General features: G+C 37.8%; 1 protein-coding gene and 1 non-coding gene across 3 annotated transcripts in view; both read right to left on the bottom strand.

Moving 5' to 3' along the window:
* The window catches only part of GRID2 (glutamate ionotropic receptor delta type subunit 2), a 1393668-nt gene that overhangs the window by 623459 nt on the left and 743741 nt on the right, over nt 1–26468 (bottom strand). The window lies entirely within an intron of this gene.
* Nucleotides 5732–5847, bottom strand: LOC118621065. Its single transcript, XR_004957613.1, has one exon. It is a non-coding gene; the product is annotated as a U5 spliceosomal RNA (small nuclear RNA).

Here is a 26468-nt window from a genome sequence, read left to right as displayed (position 1 = left end):
ATAAAAGAGCACTAGAGTGGAATGAAAACAAGATCCTAGAGAGAAGACCATAAATCTGTTTTTTCTTTCCTCCTCTGCATCGGGCCACCTCCCCTTCTGCTCCACTGTTGATAGCAGAGCCTGGAGCAGTCAGCTAATGGCTCACAGCATGAAGCAGGCAGACTTAATGTCCTCTCTTCTCTCTCCACAAGTCCTAGCAGCAGCTCCTCAAGAAGTGATCAGCATTGTGTCTAGCATCTCTCCTTTCACTGTTTGTTTTTCCGTGAGTAGTAAATTGAAAAAGAAATTCTATTTTTTTCCCCCAAAAGGCTGACATTAAAAGGATTGCTCTAAGATTCTTTTTGATCTGAGCACAAATTTTTCTCATAGGAAGTGTTAAGTATCATACGGGTCTAAGAGAAAATATTTGATGAGCATGAATTACTTCGCAGGTAACCTTTTAGAATATATATATTCCCTATATCAGAAGAAGACCTTCTTCCACTTTCTATAACATCCATCAGCCATTTTTTTCCCCCCAGAATAATAGGCATTACATCTACAACTCACTTTCAGATCATTTTTTCCTGCAAACAAAATGTATGTTCTTAGCAATACATCTCCGTATGGAAGTTATAAATGTCATTTCCTGTCACACTGAAAATACCTATAGGTCTCAATATACATGCACAAACCACTGGTCACTTTTCTTATAACTCTGTTAGTCTAAGACTACTTTACAAAATGACCAAACAAAATTTTACTTGATTCCGTTATCTTTTGGAAGTCATCAAATTTTATTATAATAAAATACTAAACCAAAATATTATGTCATAGACCTTTACAGAATACATTTGAATTCAATCCCATTTTCAATCACTCCACATCCAAGAAGCAGTTGCTCTTCTTTTCAGTTTAGGAAATCATGTAAGAGTTAAGAAATTAAATGCTTTGCTGCATTCCTAACATGCAGAATAGCACAGAGTAGGTACTCAACACATATTTTTAATAGTGGGTGAATAAGTTAAAAGCCACAAGCAAAACATATTGTATTATCTTTACTTCATACCAATGAGAAATCGTAGTAGATAAGCAAGTTTAAAAAAACTTTCTACTTATATAGTAAATCTAAAGCAAAATATTTATTTATAAATTATAACACTCTTTTTTTTTTTTTAAGTTACTATCTCTTAGGTAGTTCTTTCTCTCAACCTCACTGTCATACTGGCGCTCTCTCTCTCTCTCTCTCTCTCTCTCTCTCTCTCTCCCCCTCACGTGCATGCGTGCACACACACACACACACACACAAATGTAGAAAGACTCTTTGGATGCATTACTGCTCTTTGTGCACAGAGATTCATACTATTTGAACATGGATTCTGTTTTAAGAAGATCACACATGAAAAGCTTTCAATCTTCAGAACATCTCTAAGTACTATGCATGTTATTTTTCAAAGCCTGGGTTTACATTAGAGCTTACAGGATGCTACTTTCATCATCGACTCAATTTTTATCATAATTGAATTGCCCTCTTCACTTTATTTCCAAATCCCTTGATTTAAATTCCATCCAAATGAAAATCTAAATATATTACCAAGCAGAGTTTACTCTCCATGTCACTATTAGTTTCAATACGACTTCATGAAAAAGTTGTTTGTAATGAATTAGAAGAATATAAATATGCAGTTTATATTCCTGACAGGATACAAAAGTAGAATTATTTTAGCATATGTGCTGCAGAAGTGAGCACTACAAAAGTAGAATCAAAATATCTAGTCTTGAGTCGACTACAACAAATTTGACTACAAATTTGACCAAATTTTGAACTGGGAATTTGTTTGGAGCTTTCCAAGTTATTGTGCATATGTATACCCCTTTGAGCATAGAGAAAAAACGGGGCAGCAAATATCAGAGACTATATCTATATACTTACATTGCATTAGATCATAACTGCGGACAGAAGACTGTACGAGGAGCAACCTAGGAACTTAGTGCAGAGGTAAGGCATTGAAATCCTATGACTAATCCATTCTAAGTTCAAGTACTGCAACTAAAATTTTTTTTTCTTTATTGATTTTAGAGAGAGAGAAAGGGAGAGGAGAGAGAAATAGAAACATCGATGAGAGAGAACATCAATTGGCCACCTCCTGCTTGCCCCTCTCTGGGGATCAGGCCCACAACCTGGGCATGTGCCCTGACCGGGAATTGAACCAGTGACCTCTTGTTGCATGGGTCAATGCTCAACCCCTGAACCACACCTGCCGGGCCAAGTACTGCAATTTTAACCCTTTTTATTTATTCCTCTCTTTCTGCCTTCCATCCTTCAATCATTTATTCAGAAATTAATTAATTAATTAAATGTAATGTGTGCTGGACATTGTTGATATGCCAGAAACATAGTAGTAAAAACCGGGCAATGTTCCATTTCTAACCAAGCTTTTATTATAGTGGTTGGAGAAAAAGAATATGTAATTAACAAATAAATAACTGAAATACATGCTTTAGCCCTGGCCAGTTTGGCTCAGTGGTTTGAGCATTGGCCTGTGGACCAGAGAGTTCCGGGTTTGGTCCCCGCTAAGGGCACGTATCTCAGTTGTAATTTGTCCCTAGCCTTGGTTGGGGTCGTGTGGGTGGCAACTACACGACGTGTCTCTCTCACGTCAATGTTTCTCTCTCTCTCCCTCCCACTCTATCTAAAGATAAATGCAAAAATGTCCTCGGGTGAGGATTAAATAAATAAAATAAAATAAAATAAAATAAAATAAAATAAAATACTTGCTGTACCATGTGGTGATAAGAGCTACACGCTGTGGGTGATCAGGAATGTGTCTCCCCGAGTTTGCAACATTTGAGACCTGCCATGGACAAATTGGAATATAAAGCATTCTGGGGAAAGGAGAGAGCTACTGCAATGTCTATAAGTGAGAAACAAGCTTGGTGTATTCAAGAAACAGAAATAAGCTCAGTAGAGATAAAGGTAGGAGAGGCTCGGGTATTTTTGTTTTGGCCTATGATTCAGATTTTCAGGCTTATCCACCAAATTCCCATTACCCCCTGATAGTTTGTCTTTTGCCCTTGTCACTGAAACCAGATGATTAATGGTGCTTTTTATGTGTCCTCTAGCAGATACATCATTTTAGACTTTTATTGGGCATGAAGCACAGAGAGTACACCATTGCAGTCTCAACTACTTTGATGAAGAAATATTGTTGTTTACTCTGAGCAACAGAAGCCATTTATTTTTAAATATGAAAACTATGGAGAAACCCTGGTTTGACCTGCTTTGGTGTTTATCTTTCTGCCTGTCATTTCTAGGTTGCTTCTGGGCTTTTCATGACTTTGAGCTGTCTCTGGAGTTATTAAAGGATTTAGATTCCAAGTGCTGATTCCCATATAGGAGACTTCTCCTTACCTCTTACTAGCAGCCACAGGTTATGCCTGGCTCTCCTGAATCACAGTGCATCTTTCATCTGCTTTTAAGAGTCAAAGGTCTTCATGTACGGTACAGTTATTGCCCCTCTTACGTAGCTATTTCTTTCTCTTCCGTAGATACTTTTTTTATGCTTTGTCAAGCATAGAGTGCACAAATTTGGAGTAAAAATGCTTGGCATAATAACTGGCTCATGAACTGTTCAATGTTGTTATCTTGGGTAACTTATTTTACCTCTTTAAGCTTCAGTTTTCTCATTAAATAAAAACAGTAAAGAGACATAATGAGTTTATGTATTCATGTAATAGATTTCCAAGCACCAAGGTAGCACATAGTATGTATTACTCGCTACCCTCATCTTCATAATCTTCATTTCTATCATTTGAGAACCTTTTCCTTTGAGCAGTGGTTGTCAAAATGTGGTCTCTGGACCAGCAGTAAGCATCTCCTGGCAACTTTTTAGAAATGCAAATTTTCTGCCTTACTGAATCAGAAATCTGGGGTTGGACCCAGGAATCTATGTTTTGCCAAACCCTCTTGTTGAGACACGCTAATACTGCATTAGAGGAAATACATTACTATATTAAATTTATCCCTAGTTGTCCATAATTAACTTCCTTAGATGTGATAGAGTAGCTCAGGAATTTGTAACATCCTTTAGAAGAAAAGAAAAAGAAACAACAACAAAACTTCCTAGAAAATATCAATGCAAATAAAAGGTAGACAAAATGTATTTTTCCTCCTTACATACTTCTAGTTGTATCCGAATGTTCAAATGATCTTGGGAAAACACATTAAGCAGCCATCAAAGAAGGCAGAATTGCTCCTAGAAAGTTTTCATGCCAGCTTCTAATCTTATAAAAATGAAAACTTAGCCATAAAATAAAATACTAGAACTTAGTGATATATATGTTGTTGTTTTTTTTATAAATTCAAAAATTAAATACCACAGGAAAGTACAATGCAATACTGAATATTGTGCCAAATCATCATCTTTATCAAAGATCCTTCTTTTGGGCTGAATAAGCAATATGTACATAAAATATGGTAAAATCTTATTTTATAATTCCACTTAATATGTATAGTGGATATGCTCTATTCTTTGTAACACTGGCCAGTTATATGAGGATGGTAACATAAGCTACATTAATCAAATATAGTCACATCCAGAAATAGCACTATAATGTTTTTATTTGTGCAAACTCCGGCATATCTCTGAAATATTTAACAAAGGATGTGATAATTAAGAGTAAAATTTGATATAAGTACCTTGTCCTTAGGTCTTGTTTTAAACCTCTCAGTGTTTATATATATTTTAGTAGGAAAACACTTTTATTCTTAATGTAATCTCATACAAAACAAATATACATAAGATTCATTCAACTGATGTCAATATAACTTTGTTCACTTACAGTTCAAATACAAATACAAACCTATTCTTAGTTTAAATTCAAAAGGAATTAGGTTTCTTTGAATAAAACGGAAAAAGTTAAAATTGGATAAAATCACATGACTCATAATGACATTTCAGTCAATGATAAACTGCATATTTGACAGGTGTCCCATAAGATTATAATGGAACTGAAGAATTCCTATTGCCCAGTGATGTAGTGTCATTGGGCAGCACGTTACTCATGTGTTTGTGGTGATGCCAGTGTAAACAAACTCACCACTGCCGGTGGTATAAAGGTATAGAATGCCTGGCTGGGTATGGCTCAGTGGTTGAGCATCGACCCATGAACCAAAAGGTTGCCAGTTCGATTCCTAGTCAGGGCACATGCCCAGGTTATGGGCCCGATCCCCAGGGGGGGGCATGCAGGAGGCGGCCAGTCAATGTTCTCTCTCATCGATGTTTCTATCTCTCTCTCCCTCTAAAATCAATAAAGAAAAAAAATATAGCAAACACAATTATGTTTAGCACATAATGCTTGATAATCATTTTATTTGTTCATGTATTTACCATACCATACTTTTTATCACTCTTTTTTGTTTTTGTTACAGATGTTTCTCTTTTTTCCCCCATTGACATCCTCCTCCCCCTCCCTCCCTGCCCTGTTCCCACCTTTGCTGTCCATGTCCATTGGTTATGAGTACATGCATATAAGTTCTGTGGTTTATCTCACCCCCACCCCCTCTTCTGGGGATTGTCAATCTGTACCCCACTTCCACGTCTCTGGGACTACCCTGTTCCTCAGACTGTTATGTTCATTATATTCCACATAAGTGAGATCATATGATACTTGTCTTTCTGTGTTTGGCTTGTTTCGCTTAGGATAATACTTTCCAGGTCCCTCTGTCTCAAAGGATAAGAGCTCTTTCTTTCTTAACAGCTGCATAGTACAACAAAAAATTGAGTATAAACTCAGAATTGTTCCTCTCCATGGAAATCTTTAGTAAAAAGAGAAAGATTTATATGATCCAAAGAGAAACCAGAGTATCATTCTTTATATTTATAAAAAAACTTTGCTGTAAAATAGATTGTCGTATTGCATCGGCACAGCACACATCTCATGTTTATTCCATCTCTTGATTGCATACTTTTCCTCGTGCTTGATTTAACCTGCTGTTTTGCACAGTAACGTGCTGTACAGGTTTATAGTCTAGGAGCAATAGGATATACCATATAGCCTATGTGTGTGGTAGTCCTACCACCTAGGTTTGTGTAAGTTCACTCTGTGATGTCCTCCAATGACAAAATTGCCTAACAATGCCTTTCTCAGAACAGCCCCATTCTGTCATTAAGTGACACATGCCTGTATCACATTATCAGAAACAATTCTCCATGGGTTGGATTATGTTTTTACACAACTTATCAGCAAGGCACTGGCAGTACTTTTGTTTCAAGCTATCTTTGCAAGGATGATGTTTGTATAGCCAGCAGCCTTGGAAGACAGAGGTAATGTCTTCCTCTAGAATAAGAGACAGATTTGTTTACTGTCAATATGAAAGAGATAATGTCTCCCTTTGGGGTAAAAGGCATGTTTTCTTGCAGCCTATTATAGAAGATTTGGGTTCCCTAATATGGGTTCCTCAGCTATGCTGCAAACCTACTGTGCGTGTAGCATCCATCTGAGTCGTGCCCATCGCCCTGTGTTTTCTGTGGGATGCAGGAAACGACGGCAAATGCTGCTACCATGGCTATTGCCTTTGTTGTGAGTAATAAAATCCTCTGTCTCTGATCTAGAAAACGTATGTGTTCTGCCTTTGTCCAAGAAATTGTATCAGGCTTACTTCGCCTTGCGTGTAGACCCTTCACAGTTCTCGATACACGTGACAAGCACTGTCACAGTCGAGCCTCATGACTCTATCAATCTGTTCCTGTATTCCGACGTCGCTGAATATTACTATCAGAAATGAATCTGTTGACTCAGGAAGATACCTGCCCGTGGTGACTGTATTGTAGCAGCTCCCAAGGCAATTGAAAAATCTCTCAACGAACTAACAGGGAAGATTGAAAACAAAATAACGGATCACAAATAGCACTTACCACTTGTCTAAATGCCTTGTTATAAGCATAAAATTCAAACAAGGCTTCCTGAAACTTGCGGGAAACACCAGTACTATTCATGGTGTAGTACAACGCAACAACGCGGTGTTACACAGGCCTTGTGCGAAGTTCCCCTGTGATGAAAGTGCTCACAGCGCTGCTCCATCACCCACCTGCCGTTTACTGAGTGTGGCACGTGTGTCTGGCAGACATGTACTTCCTTGGACGAATATATCCAGACTCTATGTTCTGTTTTTTTCTAACCAGTCATATGTTAATTTGAAAGCATTCTGTATGAATAGATGATTTGTAATAATTTAAACACATATTTCAAATAAAAGAAAAATCACTTGTTTGTGAAACACAATTAGGAATCTCTTCTGTACCCTAGTTTTCTATTTTAAGTCTGCAAATTGCCTTACTTTCAAGTCCTCTTTCATGATGATACTTCAGGGGCTTAAAATTGGGGGGTTGATTTTATTTACTCAGTTTCTGAGTCCAAACAATGGGCAGTGTATCAGCACCTCAGCTGGTTTCCAAACCACAAACCATAGTACGAAAGTAAAGGTTCTGGGTTCAGAAGTAGCTCATGTGCAACTTGCTTAAATGAATTTTATCTCCAGATTTAAAAAGAAATGGACATACTGCACGTATGATTTTGAATCTAAAATCAGACCCAGAAACTATTCATTAAGACCAAAATGAAAATGAATTTTAAAATACAATGAAAAGAATTGATAGAAACTAAGTAAAACTATGACCTAGTAAGAAATAACAGATATTATCAATACAGAAATCTGAATAGACAGTTAATTTGACATAGAAATATACTGAATTGTGAAAAATGGGAACATTTAAGTGTACTGAAACTTTGTAAATAAAGCAAGCAGACAGGTCTCCAGAGACTAAAGCAATATGTCCAAATGTGACATGGATAGAACTCTACATTGGAGGTGAGGGTTTTCTGTGACCTTTAGTAAAACTCTCCGAGTCTCTAGGAGCAGGAAAGGGGTTCAGTGCAAAGCAACACCACCTTAATATTTTAAAAATCTCTAGCCAGGACATTTTATCTATTCTGGGGAGCTAGAGCATAATTCTACTTTATTAATGGAATGTATAATTGATGTATATTTTTAATTTTAATATTTTGAACTTTGTTTCAAGTACTAGAAAGCTAGGCTCAGAACTGATATATTTTGTAACACCAAGTTAACAAGGCTATATAAAATTCTATTGTATTTATCTTCAATGTATCCTGGCTTTTTTTTTTTTTTTTTTTGGTAATATATTAGTTACATTTTGAATGTTAACTTCAGAATTTCTATGTCAGAGGGTACATGGAGGGAAAAAGTGGTGTGTGGGTTGGGGATATAAATACATACCTACATATATTTATGGCATCTACATAAAGTTGAGTAAATATCAATTGTCCATATCAAATACAGCATGAAGTCTTGCGGAGATTAGGAATGGTAGAGTCCATCAAGCACCTACTTGACGTTTCTTTGTTGTTGTAACTTCTGTTTCAAACTTTTGACCATATATATGGTTTAAAATTTACTTTATTAGAGAGCAAGGATCCGTTGCTCAGTTTTCCTCCTTTACAGTCAACGTACAATTACTTAGAATATGATCACAGTCATTCTTGATCACCCAAGAACGACACAGATATATATAATTCCATTTTCATACCATTTACTGTTTTCTCATAATGCATAACTTTTCATCATATAAATAATTTGTGAAATTTCACTTTCTGTATGAGACTCCGATAAACCCCATGGAACTGTGGGATTCTGTCTGTATACGTGTTTTCCAAAAGACTCGTCTGCTTTCTAAGTGGGAAAATAAAGACAACATGATAACATCTATTTTAAATGCTGATTCTGATTTAAGTTTGTTTTGGGAAGGGAAAGGAAGGAATGAGAAGGGAAGAGAAGGGGAGGGGTGGGGGAAGAGGGGAGGGGAGGGGAGGGGAGGGAAGAGAAAGTCAGTTGTAAATAAGGGCCAGGGTCTGCTTGGGGCCCTAGGACATCATGGTCTCATAGACACAAACCAGCAATAGATGATTACTATAGAGCTGTGTGTGCTGTGATAGAAGAATATGAACGATGGAAACCCACAAGAGCTATCGCCTAACTAGACATGGGAAGAATCTGGAAAAGCTTTGTTTCCGAAATCTTCCATCTGGCTCTCTAGATCTACCTCCACCTCCTCCCTGCAGCTTCTTGACCTGGTAGACTGTGTGGGCCACATGAATGGTCCTCCTGGAGGAGGTTTGGCCAAGAGAAAGCCCCAGTGCTGGATCAAAACAAGAGAAAATGTATTCATTGTTCATTCCATGGCCCCTCCCTGCAAACTCCTATGTTTTAGTCACTGGACCCCTTCAGTCAGCTTTCTCTACCTATCTCTCCTTCCAGCTTCAGAAAACCATCTCCCATCACCACCACAGGCCTGGGGTCATATACTCTACCTCTTTTACTAGTGCAATTATGACATTATCATTTGTGCGTTACACATTTTTCTTAAACTTTGTAAATAAACCCACTATAATATACTTTACTTGAGATCTTTAAATAATTGGAGTATGAAATCTCTTTCTGGTTGAAACCCTGATTTACACAACCTGAGTTCTGAAGAATAAGTAGTAGAGTATTTCTCAGCGATTTATAAAAAGTATGGGGTACATAAAAAAATAATAGCAGGAGATGGAGATAGAAAAGATCTGTATGTGTCTATCAGGACTAGGGTGACTATCCTAATAATAATAAAGAACTATTAAATGATTTCAGGAAAAGCTGTGACATAGTCATGTTTGTATTTTAGAAAGATTATTCAGGCATCATGTAAGAAGGGGTTTTGGAAGGAAGTAGACGTAGAACAGTTAGCAACGTGAAGTAAATAAGCCAGGCAAGAAACGTGGGAAGTTATCGGATTCCCTGGAAAGGGTGGTGGCAATTAGGATGGAGGTGGAGACACAGAGTTGAAAGGACAAGGAAGTGGCCTGGGGTGAGACAAAGGTGACTCCCAGTTTGACTTCAATAATTGAGTGGATAGAGGTATAATTAACTAAAGGAGCAGTTCGAATAGCCTCTGAAGTAACAATTTATGGGACAATTTGATAGTAACGAGTCAGAATAGCATTTAGGTTAGGATATAAGAGGCAGATTAATGTATTACATATTTTGGCTAGATATAGTGTAATGTAGCCATATGGAGATTTGAAGAAGAATTAGTGTTTCAATTAGAAGCAGTAAACATAAGTAATAGAGCATGAAGGACATAATATATCAATAAGAATTCAAGAAGAGCAAATAAGAGAGGAACTAAGATGTATAAAAGCGTTTTCCATAGAAGTTCAAGCACATCATGTTCAGAAAGAACGTTCAGTACTAGTGAATAGATTTACTTGGGATATTCTTGGGGAACTGAAACTTAATTTAATCATCTAGTGTTTGTGACATTGTACAAGGAATCCACCAACATAAAAGCTTATCACGATTTAACAGTATTTTGAGCCATGGTTAATAATAATTATAATTAAAAATAAGGAAAATCACCAAAAATCGCACATATTTGAGTTTTTACTAAGTATCAGACACTATTTTAAATGTTTTACATAAATTTAATTCTTTAATCTTGTTAACAGTTGTAATATGTTGATGCACATTATTATTAACTCTATTTTGCCAGTAAGAAATTGAGGCTCAGACAGGCTCAAGGTCACACAGAAAAGGCATGTAGAATCCAGGAAGTCTGTCCACAGAACCATAAATTACCTTACCTTTCTTGCACATTTTCAAGGCCACTACTTTTAATGTTCTTCCAATTTTGAGTTTATTTTACCTATCCCTCAAATGAGTCAATGATATGTACATAACTATTTTCATAAATATTCTCTATCTTGCCATAATATTCTTGGGTATACGGATTATGATATAAATAAGGTACAAAAACAAAACTCAAATGCCTTTATATGCCAAATTAAGAAGAAATTCTTGGTCCACTTTTATGTTTAATATCAAAAAGCTCAACTTTTGAAGCATTTGAGATCTTGCTTCTCACTTGCCATCCGTTTGGCTCAAATAGGCTCTTATTAAAATTCTCTACAGTTTGGACATTCTTATGTTGACATATTAAATGCCTACTTCCTCATTTCTTTAAAGTAAAGAAATTCAGTGTGATATGATTTCTAATCACAATTCACTCTGTGTGTCACATTAAATTTTTTTGAGGATCGGGACTGTGTCTTAACCAATTCTCTACATCGTAACAAAAGGCATAGCATAGCAGCTAAGAGAAAGGGCCCTAAAGTCAGTCTGCCGGAATCTGGATCTCAGTTCTACCACTTCCTAGCTATGTACACTTGGGCAAGTAGCTTAACCTCCTTGTGCCTCAGTTCACATATTTATTGATTGGGAATTCTAACAGTGACTACCTCGTGAACCTATAAATGAGAGAATAATATAAAGTGCTTAGAACAACCTGTCTAGCATCAGTACTAACTGCTATCCATTAACCTTCATTTCTCCAATGCCAGCCAAGTAGCTAGTAACTCAATAGATGAATGGTGGATAAATAATAACCAAGGACCCTTTCTTGGTAAGAAAGAAAGGAAAGGCTCAACTTTATGTGGATTACAAAATAACTGAATAGTTTCACAAATAGCACTAATTTTTCTAATTACTATATTAAATTTGTGTTTTAATTTTTAAAATGCTACTCTTAAAGTAGATACATATAAAATATAGTGACTTCACAGTGGTCCCCTAGGTTTTGGTTTCATGATAAAATGTTATTAACCATGATATAATTAAAACATCCCCATGATATTTTCTGTCTCATAGCAATGAAACTCATTTATTTCAAGTACATTTCATATCTGTCAGATAATATACAAAACAGAGTAAGATAGCCTTCATTGTAATTCTTAGTCATCTCAAAATGATATCATTGTAAATAACCTGGTTATTAATTAACAGGAAAGAAGCAAAGAGAAGGCAAATATTATAAGCATGCCCAGTAAAGTCTAGGTGACATAGGAAAGATACTTGCCTGTCAGTCACACCTGGACACAGGTCATTGGCCAGAGTAGGTGTGGCCACTACAAGCAAAGGAATATTTGAGATACATAAGCTGCTGAACAAAGAAGTTCTCTCTCTTGCTCTCTTGGGACTCTTGTTGCAGGGGGTGCTTTCTCACTCTCCTGCATTTTCCCACACGCAATGGACTGATGGACTGGAAATAGCCTGATGCTGTACTGGACCCAACTTCACCTGGAATGGAAATTCTGGACACTGGCTTTGCTTCTAGCTCTGCTGAATTCCCAGCTGCACCTCTTCCAGGACTGGTTTAAGGGAAATGGGACTTTAGAAACACAGAGATGTAATTCCATGCAAATAAAAATCACTCATCCTCCCATGTGAGTCTCAGAAAATTATTTTTCTTAAGATATCATAAGGACCTGGCCCCCAGCGTTCAGTGGGGAAAGAGATTCCCCACTCCCACAAGTGGGTACCCCACTTTCTCAGATAACAAAACCATATCTAGTTCTCATCATGCATCTATACATAATGGGGAATGTATGTACTATAGTACTTATATTAGTCTGACTAGCCATAGAATAGAACCAAAATAAAAATGTACTAACAGCCCTGGTTGGTTTGGCTCGTGGTTGGAGCATCAGCCTGTGGACTGAAGGGTCAAGATTTTGAATCAGATTCAAGGGCATGTAACTGTGTTGCAGGTTTGATTCCTGACCCTAGTCAAGGTTGAGCAGGAGACAACCAATCATTGTTTCTCTCACATTGATGTTTTTCTCTCTCTCCCTCTCTTCCTTCCTCTCTACCTAGGGATCAATGAAAGAATATCCTTGGGTGAGGATTAACAAAAAAAAAATGTACTAATAAAGTAAGCTTATAAAATAATTTATATAAAGTTACCCATATTAATCTTTGTAAATGTTAAACCCAGGTTGTTCACTTCTGGCCAAGTTCTCATTACAGTTTAACACTTGTCCCAGGAACAAGGAACACTAACTTTGGCAATTAAACCACAGATGTCTGGTTGATGCACATTTAAAAATAATATCAGAACAGAAAGAATTGACCTGACCAAGGTCTGTACATCACCATAAATTCCACTCCCCTTCCCCTAGATATCTTTGTTCTTCTTTCCCTTTCCCTCCTTATAAAAGCCTCTGCCTGCATTGAGATGTCAAGATGGTTTTTGAGGCATGAGCCTGCCATCTTCTCAGGTTGTTGGCACCTGAATAAACTACTTTCCTTCTCATAAACACCTGTCTCACGAGTTTGGCTTTAGTGGCGGCAGGTTGCTGCACCTGTGGGTTGTTTCCCTGATTTCACATATACTATTTCTTTCTATCATAAAACCTTTTTCACTCTGTTTACTTGCTTCACTAAGTAGATTTTACATTATTTGTCATTTGCATGATGATATTAAAAGAGCAGTTTTGTGGGTTCCTTCTGGGCCTAAAGGATAAGGTCCCTATAGGATATTTCTGTCATCTCAAGCAACAATAGTATAAATTGGGAGTGAGCTTAATATAAAATGCAAATTTCTCAAGGGTAAAGCATCATTCTACATAGTAATCAACATAATGCTTAAAATAAATTTTTAAATAATTTAAAGGTTTATTTTATTTTGCACTTATTTTCCCCCTCAGAAGTTCAAGGGGCAAATAAACTCAGGCTGATGTTTTCCTATACTCATATGCCTAAGATAAGCAAACTTCATAATGTTGGTTTCCTACTGAAATTTGAGAAGAGTTAAGCATGACTGCCAAATATCAACAAGCTGCAATGGTAAAATTTGTAAGCCAAGTCTTATCACTTAAAATCTGAAATAGTGACATACAGTCCAAGATTTCAAACAATTACATATTTCATTTTTACTGCATGTACTCACATTTTATAAATTTGTATCTGTGCTATAATCAACAATCTAGATTTTAAACTACCCAATAGAAGAGGCCATATTGTCCTTCATTTTTCAACATATTTTCAAAGAAAAATAAGGGTTTCATATTTTTGGTGATATAATAAAAGAGGCTACTTTGCCTATATAATTTGTATAGTAGTCTATACCCTGGAACTCATTGGTCCTTTAGCCTCACAGATGTCTTGGTCAGTTGATAAAATCACCTTACAATTTAATAGTCTTATTCATTTATTCATTATAGCGGGTTCTAGAATAATAAGGTATCTTTAGAGAGGTGAATGTGTCTCAACAGCAGATTCTTCCACACTTCTTTAGAATTTTATTTTCTTGAATTTATTAAGGGTATATAACTTTTATGCATAATCCATTCAAATGATTAATTCTACTATGTGTAAGATAATAAATAAGAATATTACAATTAGTATTTATAGCATATGTTAAGATTTTTAAATGATTCTTCTTCATTAAAAATTGTAAGCTTTGCCCTGGCCAGTGTGGCTCAGTTGGTTGAGCATCCTCCTGTGACTGAGAGGTTGCCAGTTCAATTCCCGGTCAGGGCACATGCCCAGGTGCAGGCTTGATCTCCAGTAGAGGGTGTGCAGGAGGAAGCCAATCAATGTTTCACTCTTAATTTTTGTTTTTCCTTCACTGATTTTTAGAGAGAGGGGAAGTAAGAGAGAGGGAGAGATAGAAACGTCAATGAAAGAGAACATCAATTAGCTGCCTCTAGCATGCTCCTCACTGGGGATTTGGCCCATAACATAGGCATGTGCCCTGACTGGGAATCAAACCAGTGACCTCTTGGTACACGGGTCAAGGTTCAACAACTGAGCACACAGGCTGGGCCAATGTTTCACTCTTACACTCACATCGATGATTCTCTTTCTCTCTCTCTGCTTTCCTCTCCCTCAAAATATCAATAAAAATATTCTTAAAAAGTTTTAAGCTTAAAGATGAAATAAAATAAATGGGCTGGTACAATATTTTCATCCCACTGATCTTCAGGATTGAGGTGATCTCAGCTAACATGTAAGCTTCTCTCTCACTCCCCCCTACTTTTGGATGTATGTCCCTCAAAAACCTAGACTATGTTTGCAGCCAAAGAATACCAATACCACTCTTGGGAAGTCAAATCTTACCATTAAGACAAGAACATATTCATAAACATTCAGAGGCCAGATCATGTGTAATAATGGAAACACTTGGGATTTTTAATATACCATAGAATAGCAGTTACAAGCACACACTGTGGAGCAGGTTCCCTGGGTTACAATCCACAATGTGACCTTAGAAAGGCTATATATCTTCCTATATCTTAGCTTCTTCATCTATAAAATGGGGATGATAATATTATCTGTCCTATAATGGTATTATGATATTTTAAAGAACTTGTAATTGGTTTGAACAGTGGCACATGATTTTCAGTATATGTGTGCTCAAATTTTACAAAATGGATAAAATGACTGATATTTTAGCATGCCTTATAGTTTATAGCAAGCGCTGTTATAGATACATTGTTATTTGAACCCCACATAATAGTGTTTTATAGTTGTTGTTGACTGGACATTGATATAAAAATAAAACCAAAGCCCTGGCCAAGTGGTTAGTTGGTTGGACATCATCCTGTATACTAGAAGTTGTGGGTTTGATCCTGGTCAGGGAACATACCTAGGTTGCGAGTTTGATCCCCAGTTAGGGTGTGTACAGGAAGCAACAGATCAATGTTTCTCTCTTACATCAATGTTTCTTTTTCTCTGTCTCTCTTTCTGCCTTCCTTTCTTTCCAAAAAATAAGTAAACATATCACAGGGCGAGGATAAAAATTAAATTAAATGAAAACCAAAAACCAAGCATGACTTCTCTCTGAAGTGCACATCCTAAAAATGATCAGTTAACTACCATTGGTTTACCAGTGAAATTAAAACAAAATATTTTGCTGATAATACTATATAAAAACAGGACTAAAGCTTCCTTTATTTTCAAACTCAGATATTATCATTCAAAGTAAATGTTCCAGCCAAACAAACAATAGCAACATCTGCTGATAGTGATGAAAACTTTAGGACCAATTGAGAGCCTTCATTAATTTTCAGTTGGAAAGCATATCATACAGTAGAGGGAAAACACAGTCATAATAATCATTTACATATTAATAAGACATTACAAAATCCTACTTTGGAAAAGATGATATTAAAAACTGAAAAAATAACATCTTATATAGCAATCAAATGATATACACTGATGCGTTCTCAAGCCTTAATTTTGGCCACTACCAACTGAAAACCACAAAAACAACAACAAAAAGTAGTGCTCAATGGAGCACACACATTCTGAGACTCCCTGATAAGTGTTTTCAAAATAGAGCTCCTTTGTAGTAGAAATATCTGAAAATGTCAGTGCTGATTGCAAATCAGCACCGCACACCTCACAGGAGGCTGAACCCCCAGCCTCCTATTGTTTAGGAATATTAAATGCAGTTGTTTTAATACTTCACTGAGCATTTTTACTAATGTGTTGTTGAATCAAATCTGTTTGCACATCATTATCTAACTAGGTCAAGTAAATAAAAGAAGACAATTGTTTAAAATTGATGCGAACCACCTAAATACCTTCTTGGTTTATTAAAATAAATACATCACTTGAATATATGATTGCATGGTCAACTCCATGGTATTATGTTTTTTCTATCATAAAGACAAAAAAATAAACTGAGTTAGCTTTTATTTTCAAAGACAGAGAATGTGGTGAAACTCTCTAAAGGGTAATTTAATAGGTAAGTTTCAATACGCCAAACAGTGAGGGGCAACGGGGCATACATTTCTATCTTCATTTTAGAGCAAAGCAATAACACGGTACTGCCTCTTATTGCCACTGGGTAGAATTTGTGAAGAAACCTTTGCTACCCATCTTTCACTTTATTCTGTAAAAAGTATATTTCTAATTGAACATTGGCAATATAAGCTTCCCCAGGTTCCTAAAAATATCTAGTTTTAATTTTGATGAAAATGCCTCTGATTTTGTAGTTTTGAATATCAGCATAAAGTTAGGAAAATAATGTTCATGGTGTTCACAAATCTAATCATAGAATTACTGTGGAAACACCACATAATTAAATAGAAACGCAAAGAGAAAAAATTTAAAACACAATTTTAATATCTAGCAAGTTTTCTCAAACAAGGGAGGCTTCAAGGTGTGCTAATTATTACCTTAGTGAATCCGCTGCCACCCAAGGCCAGGCCATTCATTATCACTGCTGTCTGAGAAAGCTGCCATTACAACAATACTATGCAGCATCCCAACAGACAGGACAGACTCATACTAGCAAAACTCAGACTGTGATAGAAAGCCCTAACGTAAATTTATTAAACGCCACTGAGATTCATATCTCTCACATATACTGGAATATGACTTATTTTCTTTCTTTTAAAAGACAAATTGAGGTATCACTGACATACAACATTGTATTGACTAACTTATTTTCGAAACAATTTACTCATCTGCCCAATTTAGTCTTTCTCTGACATAGACCAACATGGAAGCCAATTATAATCAGTAGGCTTCTTGGAGAACCCAAATCAAAACGGGGGAGTTAGGCCCTGACTGGTTTGACTCAGTGGTAAAGTGTCCACCTGCAGACCAATGAGTTGTGGGTTCTATTCCAGCCAAGGGCACATACCTAGGTTGCAGCTGATCCCCGGCCTGGTCGGGGCCATGTGGGAGTCAACCAGTCAATGTGTCCCTCTCACATCAATGTTTCTCTCTCTCTCTTTCTCTCCCTCTCCCTCTATCTGAAGATAAATATAAAAATAACCTTGGGTGAGGATTAAAATTTTAATTAATTAATTAAAAAGACAAAAAATGGGGGAGTTAGATGATCCACATTTTCTATCACTGCTGCCTAAGAAGCCCTGATACATATCTCCACAAACATTCACAGCTTTCTAATGACATTTATAGACAAGGGGAGATGAGTTAGGAGACTAATGCATTAATACTACATTAGATGCTAATTGAAGTGTTATTTTACTCACTTTAAAATGAAGTCTACGGCCCTGGCTGGTTTGGCTCAGCAGTTAGAGCATTGGCCTGCAGTCCGGAGAGACCAGGGTTCAGTTCCCGCTAAGGGCATGTACCTTGGTTGCAGTTTGTCCCTGGCCCTGGTTGGTCGTGCAGGTGGAAACCACTCGATGTGTCCCTTTTACGTCGATGTTTCTCTCTCTCTCTCTCTCTCCCTCCCACTCTATCTGAACAAAAAATGGAAACAATGTGCTCGGCTGAGGATTAAAAAAAAAAAAAAAAGTGAAGACTAAGCATTCAGTTGCCATGTGAAGTACACAGAATCTCAACCTGCTGTTAATCTCAACATTCCTTAGTCTTTATTTGAAACAACTTGCACATCATTACAGAAGACCAAGAATTGAACTGAAATAAAGTCTTTGACACTTTATATTTTAATAGGTAAAGATTTGGCTTGACTTTTTTTCCATTTAAAGGAGAATGTTCTTGAAGACTTTCTTCACCTGGTATAGACTTTGCACTGGTAATCAAGGGAAAGAGGTTACAACTGCCAAATTATAGCCCATGCATTATAAAACACACTGAACAGTAGACTGAGTAGAGAAGCTATGGGCTAATTACCACATAAATGCATATACTTTATTTTTCATGCATAATGAAGTATTTGCAAAAGGAATACATAACATCATTTGAATATGGTTAAAAAGCCACTCATACATCAATGCACGTTCCTATGAAAATTTGAAGTTGTTACAGGAAACAGAATTCCATTTAAATCTTCATCTCAATTTATAGCAATAGTAGATAATTAAAAGGCATGGTATATTTTCCCAAAGTTCATGCTCAAAATATTCAGCTCAAATTTGATCTTAACTAAATTAGTTAATGGAGTTATTTATTCTGTAGCACATTATGGAACTCATCTTCCCTACTTAAAAAGTGAGATACGGGTTGCAGTTTGTCCCCAGTCCTGGTCGGTCGTGCGGGTGGCAGCCACTCGATGTGTCCCTTTTATGTCGATGTTTCTCTCTCTCTCTCTCGTCCTCTCTCTCCCTCCCACTCTATCTGAACAAAAATGGAAAAATGTCCTCGGGTGAGGATAAAAAAAAAAAAAAAAAAAAAGTGAGATACGAACGAGTTAACCAATGGTAAAAGGGAACATTATGGAACATAGCCCAAAGGTATACAGTTTCGTAAGCTCAATATAAAGTTCAAAACCATTTCTGAGGACCAATGTTACCAAAATGATTGAAAAGACACGGGAAAAACAAATCCATGTATCAGAAACAAAGAAGATATCAGATCAAATAACACAGCAAGCTCTGCTATTTCAGTCTTCTCAAAATAGCTTCAAACAAAGCAATTAAGCTCAGAAATAGTGAGGATAACGTAAAAACACGAGAGAGACAGAAAAAAGAGAGAGAGAGAGAGAGAATGTGAATGAAAATGAACAAAAGGAAAGAAAGCACTGGGAATGGATGGTAGAATGTTTGCCTCGTCCAAAAGAAGTACAGCTCTGGCAACGCCTCCTGGAAAGTCCGGTTGGTTCTACCTGAAAACATGAACAGCAACACTGTAGGCTTAATTGAGAAGTGAACCATATGAAAAGGAAAAGTTAATTATCATTCAACTAAGAGGCACCGCAACCTGAGCACTCCCAATTGAGCACTTTCAAAAAGTAAGCTTTCAACTCATTTAAATATGCTGGGAGTTGAGCACCAGCTGAAGGCTTTCACAGCAGGCTGAGTACTGATTGAGCTATTTCCTAGCACACTGAGCACTTGCCTGCGTGAATTCTTAGCCAAATCTCCATACCCCCCAACCCTCCCTCTGCCTGCACAGTTGCTAATCAAGAGGGGCCGCCCTAGTATGAAATTCCTTTGCCAATTAGAATTATGCTTTAGCCTTTCATCTTTTCTAAGAGAATTGAGAAATAATAATAATTAGTGAATATATGCCAGATTGACGTTCATTTCTTCCAAAGAGTTATCAGTTAGGCCATTTCAACCCTCACAGCTCAAGTGAAAATGTGGAAGTTAGTGTCCATGCTGAGAACTGTGAGAATGTACCCAAACTTAACTGCGGACACCACAAAGGATGTTCCATGGTTTATTCCCCCTGTGTTTAAAACTGGTCGTGAGGTGAAGTATTCTGAGAGGGGTTCAGTTTCCTAGCTTTTTAAGATTGTGTCAAGGTTCTCATTTGAGCAAGCTCTCATCAATTAAAAAGAAAATGTTTTCATGATATGTAAGGCAACCATCTTCTTCTGCTACACTTTCTGCACAAATGAAACAAAACAAACCATCAAGTATTTACTGAGCAACAGTTGCTTGTCAGCTCTGCACCCAATACTGATAAGAATATGAAATTTATAATAATTCCCAACCTTGACTTCACTATTTTGAGGGGAAGAAAAAAAATGCAACATCATGACCTACTTTTGATATAATTTCTCTCCTAAACTTTAACCTTCTGTTCTAATTTATCCTTTGCAACCCCATAGAAATTTAATTTCTTTAACATGACCTTCTCTCTTTTCTTTCCTTTTGATTCAAACTGGCTTCATCCCACATCCCGACTCACCTTCTCCTTTGAAGGACAGCTCCATTAATCATTGAGCCCTCAGGACAATGAGGCTCTAGTCAACATCAAATAATCTTAGGAACAAAGTCTCAGGTCTGATGACCCCAGAGACAGAGTTTCAGTCAAACTAGAGTTAACATCTACACCTCAGTTTTGTTTCAGCTCCAGGCCCAGAAAATTGGTGAAACCAGATGAAGCAACACCGTAGCTTGACATTAGGACCAGATGCGCGACACTAGTGCCAACCAATCCGTAGAGACCACGACCCTAACTCCCTTAGTCACCACGACTAATGATGTCCCCCTATATAACCCATCCCCTGGAAGCCACAAGGGAGCCAGGTCTTCAGCATGAGCTCACCTGGGTTTCCAGGCGTGGGCCACTTGCTAAAAATAAACCTGTACTGTCTTCGCTGCACACTCTTGTTGGAGTCTTACCGGTCTGGGACGTGCACAGGAAACGGGACGCCTGTAGTCGGGCACCACGTTCCTTACTCCTGATATTTTAAATCACATTTTACCATTTTGTTGCAGGCTCAGATTCCAGTCAGTTTTAGTCATTTGTGTTTGTTTATGAGCTTAGAGAATGGGTAGGTTATAAATAACTAAAGAACAAGTGCCTGGAATTAGACACTGAACATAACACAGAAATGCCATTCTCCGAGGCCCTGTCCAAGCAAACAGCTGACATTCCTCGATTGCAGTGCTAGTTGCACACGAAGGAAAAAGAACTGAAGAGGAACAGAATATGCCACCCCTAAATATGCCACTTTGGCATAAGGATTATTTTGAGTTGAAGGCAACTGAGGAATAGCAGATGTAGAAAAGGCTCTAAAAAGGGAACATACGTTTCCCTTTTGCAAAGGAAATTTACATTTATAAAAAAAAAATTGCATTTGTGAAGGTGTCCCTCTCTCTGGTACCGGGAAGATGAGAATGACACCTACCAGTTCTTATCAGTGGAGAAGGCTCTGAGTAAATCTGCGAAACTAACCTTACAGAACAATCCTGGATACCTTACTTTTTTAGTCACCTTCTTCTATCTCCCCTCCCAGAAGCCCAGAACCTCTTTCCCACTGTGGCATCCTTTGGGATGGGACATGAGCCCTTCCGTTCTCCCTGAGTCACATCTCTACACTGAGAAGAGAAGGGTGAATTGATGTCCCAAGAGATGCTTTTCATTGGAGAAGGTACTAACTTAAATCTGAACATAACAAACACATTTGTTGACTGTACTTTCCCTCCACCTCCTCATAACGTGCCTCCCCCACCTCCTCCTCCTCTGTGTTAGGTGAAGGTGGTATTTAAGCAGCAGTTCTAGCCAATTCTTTGAGTTACTCAGCCCTGCATTTCTCCCATGTACATATGAGGTATACATATTAATAAACGTCTGTTTTGTTTTTCTCTTCTTAATCTGTCTTTTCTTACCAGGCACTTGCTGAGAACATATAAGAGCAAAAGAAAACAATTTTTTTTAAATTCCTCTGTAGTTTGTAATTAAGTCATTGTTTTTATTTTTTATGTTTTGTTAATCTCTCCTTTACCAGTTTGATACTCAGGGGCCCTAGTTATTAAACCTAGGTGGATAAAGGAAAATATTTTATTCCCCTTCCCTACAGAACAAAACAAGGATTACTTGTTCTGAGATGAGAACCAGATATCTCAAATCTTATATCCTATGCTAACTTTGAACCAGGCTAGTTCTCAATCAGGATAATTAAAACAGCAATATTAAATATAAATAAACAAATGTGCTCATGTTTTTACCAGCTTTTTTTTTTTTTTTTTTTTTTTTTTTTAATCCTCACCCAAGGACATTTTTCCATTTTTTGTTCAGATAGAGTGGGAGGGAGAGAGAGGAAGAGAGAGAGAGAGAGAAACATCGACATGAAAGGGACACATCGAGTGGCTGCCACCCGCACGACCAACCAGGGCCGGGGACAAACTGCAACCTAGGTACGTGCCCTTAGCGGGAACCGAACCCGGATCTTTCTGGACCGCAGGCCGGTGCTCTAACCGCTGAGCCAAACTGGCCAGGGCTACTAGCTCTTTTTAAAACTGAAAAAATATTAAGGGATTAGAATGGCTTTTTTAAACGTTTCATCTTTTCATGGAAATCTCGTAATCCACACAGAATAATTAAGAGTAGACAATCTAATCAGGGGAGGGATCATTGCTGAGGAGAAACCCTTACTTTCAGTTATGTTTCAAGAAATTATTGGCTAGTTAGAATTCAGCTGATTTGAAGGCTGCATTCAACATGAGGCAAACACTCTCATACATAGTTGAAAGACGGAAAGGGGTATAATTAGATAAGAAAAACATGTTTCATTCATCTTGTATATATAATTTAGTTCTTCTTTTTTTTTTAATCCTCACCTGAGGACATGTTTCCATTTTTTGTTCAGATAGAGTGGGGGAGAGAGAGAGAGAGAGAGAGAGAGAGAGAGAGAGAGAGAGAAACATAGACGTGAAAAGGACACATCAAGTGGCTGCCACCCGCACGACCCAACCAGGGCCGGGGGCAAACTGCAACAGAGGCACGAGCCCTTAGCAGAAACTGAACCCAGGTCTCTCTGGACTGCAAGCTAATGCTCTAACCGCTGAGCCAAACCGGCCAGGGCTAACTTGGTTCTTATTTAACCCCATTATAAGATGTCTGAAACCTCAAAACCAAGAAGCTAATCAATCTGCGGGAAAAATTTCACTTTGAAAAATTTACCATTTATTCAGAGCCTGCTATATGCAATATATTAGCTTATATATATTATGGGATTTAAAGTTGAATAAATAAAGAACCTGACCCCATGAAACTTAAAAATCTAAGAAATAAGAACAATAATAATGTGAATGCTGGCAACTGACTTAAAAGATCCAAAATTCAGAAATGTGTGCCCATTAATCAAAGCTAGGAAAAAACCTGGAACACTGTGTAGGGAAACTTAAAGGGCCATTTTTGGTTACTCCTACTATTGTTGAAATTATTCTCTTGCAGAATACATATAAAGTGATCAGTGTGTTCAGAGTATATCAACATTTTAAGGAGCAATTTTGGTTAGTACTGGTGTCCCCAGCATGGCTTCGATTCAGCTTTCTCAACTACACAATTTTATGTCTGAAAGGTTGGCAAGGTGGACGTACAATGGTCTCTTGGCTCAAGCTGTTTAATTAGAAGGGAATACGCCTGGACATTTGGGGGCTGGCAGCTAGATTTCCACGTTAGGTCCACTCATCTTCTGGGGGATATGGTGCAACCTTCAACCTCACTGAACATCATGTGGAATGCAGCACCATTGATTTTGTGTTGCTAACCTCTGGGTCTGATGGAAGACATTGCTCTAAAGGACACCCTGCTGTGCTCCATGTAGCTGAGTGTTAAACATCATAGAGAAATGAGCTGCAGTAAAAATTAGGTAAAATAAATACCAGATCCTCAGAGTTTTTCCATCAAACTGAGGGAATAAAATATACTACTACTTTGGACTCAACTGTGGGTTCAGTGCTTGAGGGAGTAAGGTTTAGCTTTGACATGCCTGGGAATGCTGTTGGCTGGAGGAGACATGTTGCTGTGTCAAGGAGGCTCTGGACAGTGATATCAGCAATAGCCTGGTGTGAGAGTGATTCCTGAATTTTCCTAGTAGTAGCAACAGTCTCCAAGTTACATTTGGAGGAAGTGGGTGATCGACATAAAAACACTGATACCAAAATCCTTGTGGAAAGGTGAAAGTGTTAGAATAGGTAGGTAGTAGTTAGTCATTCGGAAAGGAAGTCATCAAATGAAATCCGACATTGAGCCTGATTACCTAGGAAACCCAATCAGACATTCAATCTGATTAACTGGGAAGCTGTGGCATTCACAAACTCCCCAGGAAACAGCCTTATCCTTTGCCAAACAGAAGCTAATCCTCAAACAGGCAGGAAGAAACCAGTTTTCCAATCTCCCTGGGGGACAACAGGTCCATTAGCTGGGATTAGGATTGCCAGCGGGAGGAATCAAACAGTAAGGGGTAAAATTCTTGTGCTGGGAGGTAAATGATGTGCAGTGAAAACCAGATGTGGAGCCCTGGCCGGTGTTCTCAGTGGTTAGAACATCGGCCCACACACAGAAGGGTCATGGGTTCGATTCCCAGTCAAGGGCATGTACCTGGGTTGGAGGTTCCATCCTTGCCCAGTCTGGGCGCTTGCAGGAGGCAATCAATCAATGTGCCTCTCTCACAACGATGCTTCTTTCTCCATCCCCCTCCCTTCCTCCCACTCTCTCTAAAAAATCAATGGGAAAAAATATCCTTGGGTTAGGATTAACAACAAGAACAAAATGAACGAGGAGGTAAAACTATGGGGCATATGCAGTAGAAGCCAAAATGGCAACATCAAAGGGAGGAGTCTAGCCTGGGAAAATCTGGGAAGAGGATCAGCTAGGATAAGGGCATGACACCTTGGAGTATCCAGGAAAGGGATTGATTGGTCAAGGGGAAGGCCCAGCACAAGCCCAGGAAAACCAAGGAGGCAAGCTGAATACTTTGAATGTCAAACTGTCTTGTTCTTGAAAAGCAAGAAAACATAGGGAGGATTATCAAGGATCTCAGATTAGTTGCTACTAGACCCTGCCTGCTCTCTATATCCCCAAGTGCATATTATTTCTTTTCACCCCAGTAAAATTACCACTATGCCTGAACTTCTCCCACTTGAATGCCCTTTGAAATTCTATTCTTTTAACATGGCAAGAATCCATTTTCAGAGGCAACAAAAGAAAATGGCAGGTTTTGAAAGACCCTTGGGAAACTTCACTCAGTTTAAAGAGAACCACTGTTACAACACTTTAGCTAGTGGAGATGATCAGAAAATAACTATTTTATTATAGTGTTTTTCAACAGCTAGTGGGCCTCAGATAAGGGGGTTAAGAAATGCCTGTTACAGTTTACATATATGTATTTAATGTTACTTATATTGAATAGTCATTTATACAATTAGGCAGCATTTGTTACCAAATTTCTACATTCTCCTAATGGCAGTAATTCTGAATTTCAAACAAAGGTGTTTTTTTAATTGTTGTTATTGTTAATCCTCACTCGAGGATATTTTTTCCATTGATTTTTAGAAAGAGTGGAAGGAGGGGTGTAGTAGAGAGAGAGAAAAACATCAATGTGAGAGAGACACATCAATTGGTTGCCTCCTGCATAAGCCCTGACCTGGGCCATGGATCAAACCTGCAACCCAGTTACGTCCCCTTGACTGGGAATTGAACTGGAGACCCTTTGGTATTCTGGCCAATGCTCTAGCTACTGAGCCATACCGGCCAGGGCCAGGCAAACTTTTTTTTAGAAATAAATTCAAGTTCTATGGCGTACTAACCAATACAACTTTCTGTGATGATGGAAATACTCTATATATACACGCTGTCCAATGTTGTCTGGTAGCTAGACAGAAAACACAGTGAAACTTCAGTTCTCAAACTTAATTTGTTCCAGAAGGCTGTTCGAGAAGCAAAGTGTTCCAAAACCGAATCGTTTCTCCCATTAGAAATAACGTAAATCGAATTAATCCATTCCAGACCCACACATGATTCTGTTTTAACCTTACATACAGTTCACGTCGAATGTACTGTTTAAGCTGTAAATAAATGCTTCTTTTCTTAAATTTATTGAACCACCTCCTTCTAGCCTTAAAAGAATCACTTTCAACCTGCAGCATCTTTGCTTTTTCATAAGTCACTGCCTCCGAAGTCACTATCACCACTATCTGCTTTTTGTCTGTCCAAACCAACAACAGTGTTTCTACCTCTTCAATTGCCAGTGATTATTGTTTTGTGAGCATGTTCACACACTTGGCAACATTAGCACTCTTGATGGTTTCTTCGCATTTTAAAATTTCGCTGATCCTAGATTTCAAAAGCATTGTCTCCTTTGTTGCCTGAAAGACTCTTTTTGTCAGGCTGAGCTATCAGCATGAAAGGGTTGTCCAGCTGAAAACTGAAGTTTTGGTCAGACAACCAAGATACTTTTTCCGAGAACAAC

Source organism: Molossus molossus, unplaced genomic scaffold (assembly GCF_014108415.1).
Source record: "Molossus molossus isolate mMolMol1 unplaced genomic scaffold, mMolMol1.p scaffold_m16_p_1, whole genome shotgun sequence".
Taxonomy (NCBI): Eukaryota; Metazoa; Chordata; class Mammalia; order Chiroptera; family Molossidae; genus Molossus; species Molossus molossus.
The sequence above is the reverse complement of the archived record's forward strand: the minus strand, read 5'-3'. Positions and strand labels throughout refer to the sequence as shown.